The sequence below is a fragment of the Octopus bimaculoides genome, chromosome 13 (assembly GCF_001194135.2).
Source record: "Octopus bimaculoides isolate UCB-OBI-ISO-001 chromosome 13, ASM119413v2, whole genome shotgun sequence".
NCBI classification, from domain to species: Eukaryota; Metazoa; Mollusca; class Cephalopoda; order Octopoda; family Octopodidae; genus Octopus; species Octopus bimaculoides.
Window position 1 is genome coordinate 44,416,292 of NC_068993.1, and position 6,448 is coordinate 44,422,739.

A 6,448-nucleotide genomic window follows, 5' to 3' on the forward strand; every position below is an offset into this window, starting at 1 on the left:
ATATATATATATATATATATATATATATATATATATATATACATATTTATCTATAGCCAGACAGACTCACTGTCTATATCTTTGTCAATTTGTTTGTCTGTCTGTTTATCCATCCATCTATCCACTAGCCATCTTGCAGTTATTTCACATATTTTCCAAATTGCCCAATTTCCTTAGCTTCTTCTTTCTCTCTAATGGTTCCTCTTTATTAATTCTTCTTTCCCTGTCTTATGTTCTTCTCTCTCTCCCACCCTCTCTCACACGTGCACAATTATCACTTTCACTTTCATTATTTACCTCCCTCTACTTTATTTTTCTACAGTTCTTTAGCTCCCTTCATTCCCTTAAACATTTTCTAGCCATCTTACCTATCTTTCTCCTTTCTTTCATTTAAATTCAACCATAAGTTGTTTTTTAATCATTTCTAATTTTCTTAAACCATCTACCATCTATCTATCTATCTATCTATCTATCTATCTATCTATCTATCTGACTGTCTGTCTGTCTGTCTGTCTGTCTGTCTGTCTGTCTGTCTGTCTGTCTGTCTGTCTGTCTGTCAGTCAGTCTGTCTGTCTGTCTGTCTTTCTATCTCTCTCTCACTCTCTCTCTCTCTCTCTATGTGTGTGTGTGTGTGTGCATGTGTGCCAGTATGTGTGTGTCCAATATTGGATTTTCCACTCACCACAGCAATTTCGTTGTACCCTTTTTGTTGATATATGTACATATATATAGAGAGACAGATAGACAGACAGACAGATAGATAGATAGATAGATAGATAGATAGATAGATAGATAGATAGATATCCCACCAGACAGACTTGACCTGTTGCTTGTTTTAGCACTAATACCTGGTACTTTAAGTACCTATTGTGGAATCCACTTTGATGCAAGCATTCAGGAAAGGTTTCTGCTGTGTGTGTGTGAGTGTGTGTGTGTGCGTGTGTGTGTGTGTGTATGTGAGATTAGTGTATGGGTCTGTGTGTGAGTGTGCATGTGATTGAGTGTGTATGTGTGAGTATGTGTACATGTGTGTTAGTGTATGTATGTCTGTGGTTATTTCGCTTAAATATTTCTAATGTAATTATTTAATCTTTTAAATGAAAATAGCTTAACAATAAAATCACCTTCAAAGAATAAATAATGCAAAATATAATTTTCTTTGAAAAATGAAATATTAAATAAACATTTATTTTTCTTTTGGTTACATAAACTCTAAAAATTTATTGTTTCCATAACAGAAGGAAGTGGTAAGAAACGAAAAAAAAATTAATAAAAGAAGATTCTAGAAAGCTAAATTTTATTCTTGTACCAAAGCAACACAGTAACTGTAACTCAGATTGTAAACAAAAACCAACCCATGTCTTTCCCACCACCACCACCACTCACATGCATCCACATTATTCACTTCATGTTGTATTCTCACATTTCTATAGAATCATAAGAGTATCACAGAAAATACTGCAGAAAATACCTTGCAGTATTTCTTTCAACTTTTTATGTTCTACGAGGGGATACTGAAAAGTTCCTGGTTTTGGGTAAAAGAAAATATAGTTAATTATGGTTTTATTCAATAATTATGCTTTTATTCAATAATTATGATTAATGAATACAGTTAATTATGATTAATGAATACAGTTAATTATGATTTTATTCAACATATTCCCCTCTCAGATGCACATACTTATTGCAGTGATCCTTCAGTTTTTCTAAGCCCTGTAAAAGAACTCGGAATTTTGGGCCTCCAAGCAGGCCTTTTCTGATACCCTTCAAGCTAGGAACTTTTCAGCACCCCCTCATAAGTTCAGATCCTGTTAGAGGTCAACTTTGCTATTCATGCTCCAAGGTTACTCATGTTTTTATTTTTTGTTGAATCTTAAGACTCATAAGACCAGTTGTCTGATTTCCATGGCATTTAAAATGACCAAGATTTAACATTCCTTTGAATGGGATGCAGGCTTCAAGACCAGCAATTTTGAAGGGAGGAAGCAATTCAATTAAATTGACCTCAGTACTTGACTGGTACTTTATTTCATTGATCCCAAAAAGACAAAGCTAACCTCATAAGGATTTAAACTCAGAATGTAAAGAGCTTGAACAAATGCCATTAATCATTTTGTCTGATTGTGCTAACGATTCTCCCAGCTCATTACCTTACCAGTCATGTATTGAGATGATTTAATCAACTAACCCCCACCCTCAACCTTTCCTAAAAATTGCTGGCCACATGTTTAATTTAGAAATTTTAAATGGCAGAATTTTTAGAGAATTGATAAAAAATACTTTGCATTATTTCTTCCTGCATTTTACATTATGTGTTCAAATCCCACAAAAGCTCAACTTTACATTTCATCTATTTGGGATCAATAACGGGAAGTACCTGACATATAATGAGGTCAATAGTATTGATTGACTTCACTCCCCTCAAAATTGCTGTCCTTATGCTTACATTAGAAATTATTATTATTATCATTGTTGTTGTTGTTGTTGTTGTTGTTGTTTTTTACTTTTAATCTGCAAGTTTGTTACAATCACTTGTCAAGACACACCCAGTGTCCTAGGGCAAGTGAAGGATAAGAGATGTTACAGTATAACTGAAAGCTTGATTAGGGGAAGGGGCTGAGGTAGTAGTAAGATATCTTCATGTACTACAACACAGACATTTAAATGGATAGTCTTTTTAAGGATGTTGGCAGTATTTGTCAGCACAAGCTTTTGGATTTCTCTGAGACATGGTTCTCCTGGGATCTTATCTAGATGTTTCTGACATCCCTTTTTAATCATACCTAGGGCACCTACAATAACAGGAACAGTTCTTGCTTTAAGATGCCACGTCCTTTGCATTTCAATTTCTAGGTCCTTATATTTATTTGATTTGTCAAATTCCTTTACAGATATATTTTTATCAGTGGAAACACTTACATCTATTAGTCTACAAGTGTTTTCGTCCCTGTCTTTAATAATTATGTCTGGTAGATTAGCCTGGATTGTTTCGTCAGTGTTGACTGGAAAATCAAAGAGGATAGTAACATTTGTACCTTCAACAACTGGCTCAGGATGATGTTTATACTGGTAAGCAGGAGTACTGATTTTGTAGTGTTTACATATTTTCCAATGTAAATACTGTTCTACCCTATCATGGCAATCTTTGTATTCGTTTGATGTCAGCACAGGACATGGTGTATTGTTTCGTCAAATGTATCACAGAATCTGCATTTAAGGACAGAATCATTTTGAAGAACGTTTTCCTGGTAGTTTTTGGTGAGCAAGCTTTGATCTTGTGCCACCAATATGAAACCTTCAGTCTCTGCTTTCAGTCCTGCTTTTAATTATTATTATTATTATTATTATTATTATTATTATTATTATTATTATTATTATTATTATTATTATTATCATTATCATTATTATTATTATTATTATTAATAATAATAATAATAATAATAATAATAATAATAATAATAATAATAAGGAAATAAACTGGCAAAATCATTAGCATATCAGACAAAATGCTTAGTGGTATTTCATCCATCTTTATGTTCTGCGTTCAAATGCCACCAGCATTGACTATGTTTCTCATCCTTTCGGGGTTGATATGATAAATATCAGTTGAGTACGGGGAGGTTCGATGTAATCAACTAGTCTCCTCCCCCAAAATTTCAGGCCTTGTGCCTTTAGTAGAAAGGATTGTTGTTGTTGTTGTTGTTGCTGCTGCTGTTGCTGTTGTAGCTGTTGTTTAAGTTGAAGCAATAACTAAAGTCTCTATAACTCAAAAGCATGTTATTGAGATTTCAGTGCAGGTGGATATAGGACATATAATTCAAATGAAAGATGATCGCATTCCAAAAATTCTTTTGTATGACCAACAAATAGAGGGATACTACGGTAAAGGAAGACCCATCCTTAGGTATAAGAGTAAGTTAAAGCAATCACTAAAATCTCTACAGCTTAATTTGACATCTTGGAGCAGTTATCGCTGAGATCAATGTGCATTGCATAAAATGTGTCATGATGCGTCAAAACAATTTGAGTCAAAGAAACAAAACAATAACAAGAGTTATATCCTGCAATCAACAGGCAAATTTGTCCAGTCCCAAACAAAATCAAAATCATCAGAGTCTCCATTGTAACAGCATAACAAAATCCATACTTAAACTCAAATTACATTTATGCATCCATCACAAATAAATGCAGCTTCTTTTATTTTCAATCCACTTTTTTTTTTGACAATGTGAGTTTCATTTCCAATTTGTGTCAGCCTTTTAGGCAGCATTTTGGTTGTTGTACCAAGTGCACCAATTACTACAGGAATAATTATTGTCTTAGTCTTCCACAATCTCCTCGGCTCTCTAGCTAAATCCTGATATTTCTTAATTTTTTTCAATTTCATTGATACTGAACCTACTTTCTTGAGGAATTGCAAAATCTATTTATCCTACACTGTTTATTTTGTCCTCTATAAACAAATCTGGTCTTCTTGCCTCAACAGTATGATCAGCATTTGTGGTAAAGTCCCACAAGATATTGTAATTCTCATTTTCTACCTCAGCCTCTGGTTCGTGTTCATACCTCTTTCCTGTTGTTTTGAAACCACACAGCTAACATCCCATTGCACTCTTTTGCCAACACAGTCATGTCTGTGCTTACACTCCTTTTGTGCTAATATACTGCACTCACTCAAAATGTGATTGATACAGTGTTTCTCCTGGCTCTTTGCATTCTGAGTTCAAATTCCACTGAAGTCAAAATTACCTTTCATCTTTTCAAGGTTAATAAAACATGTACCAGTTGAGCACTAGTAGAAGATGGGGATGGATTTGACTTACTCCCTCCTCTAAAAGTGTTGGCCTTGTACCTAAATCAGAAAGAATTGTTGTTATTATGTTTTTAAGTCTTATGTGAATTTCTATAACAGCACCAGATGCATCTCTGTAATGTCTGCACCATTGTCTTTCAAGAATGTAGAATTGTGTTAGTATTTGACATCAGTTTTGCTTTGTTGCTTCCGGGCCTATTGTAAGTGTTTCATCCATTTACTGTGTAGAGTATGTATATTGTGAGTACTACTGTTGTTATTGTTGTAGTGATTCTTGTTGTTTTTTGCTTTTGTTAATGTTGTTGCTGCTGCTGCTGTTTTGTTATTGTTGTTGTTTTTTTGTTGTTGCTGTTGTTGTTGTTGTTGTTGTTGTTGCTGCTGCTGCTGCGGCTGTTATGCAGTTCAGGTCAAACAATTGGCCAAACAACAATGTGCAACCCATAGACCTATCTCAGATTTGCAACCTGCAGATCCATGTCCAACTAGCTGAGTACCATACTGCACACACAGTAAAACATCATATCTTTTGTCTTTTACCTTACCTGTTTCAGTCATTAGACTGCAGCCATCCTGGGGTACAGCCCTAAAGAATTTTTAGTTGAATGTATCAACCCCAGTACTTACATTTTGTTAAACCTAGTACTTATTCTATCATTCTCTTTTTGTCAAACCACTAGGTTATGGGAACATAAGCACACTACCACCAGTTGTCAAACACAGATACACACACACACACACACACACACACACACATGCACACATATACAGCAGGCTTCTTTCAGTTTCCAGCTACCAGATTTACTCACAAGGTTTTGGTTAGCCTGAGGTTATAGTAGAAGGCACTTGCCCAAGGTGTCATGCTGTGAGACTGAACCCAGAACCATGTGGTCGGGAAGCAAGCTTCTTAATACACAGTGGTGCCATATGGAGCCATATGTAGTTTGTTGAGCATATTGTGTACTCTTCAGTGTCCAGTCTATTTCTGTACACTAATACATTCTAGTGGTGACCACAACAGAGATGGACAAAGTGGACTTAGTCAGAGTCTGGTAATTGCTGGCCCACTTATTGCTGGTGGTGTGCATGCCTAATGCAGTGTTTGGAGCCAGCGAGGTTATTGAGGTCACTGCTCTTGTATGTATCATCATCATCATCACCATCACCATCAGCAACAACAGCAGTACTTTATTGTCTCCATTTCCAAGCTTGCATGGGTTGGATGGAATTTGTTGTTGTTGATTTTCTATAGTCGGATGCCCTTCCTCTCACCAACCTTCACCTGTTTCCAAACAAGTAACAACTTCCAGATTCTAATTTTCTCTTTTTTCCTTCTTTTCTTCCTTCATCGTCCAACGTACTGTCTCGTAGCATTGCATTTTCCAACGGTTTTTTCAAATAAGATATGTAGCAATCTTCTCTACTCGCAGTTGTCACATAAGGTTGTAATGTCTTATGGTTAAGTTGGTTCTTATGAATTTCCCTGAAGAGAAGATTACATCTTTATCAATGTCACTCATTCCTTTGGAATGGACCATTTGTAATCTTCGAAACATATGTCGGAAATAAAAGTAATCATTTAACATATGCGTATAACTCCATTTATTAAATTTTATATATATATATACATATATATAT

General features: G+C 35.1%; 1 protein-coding gene across 6 annotated transcripts in view; it reads left to right on the forward strand.

Annotated features, from left to right (window-relative positions):
- Positions 1-6,448, forward strand: part of LOC106880554 (uncharacterized) — a 92,302-nt gene that overhangs the window by 15,223 nt on the left and 70,631 nt on the right. The gene's annotated exons all lie outside the window — the stretch shown is intronic.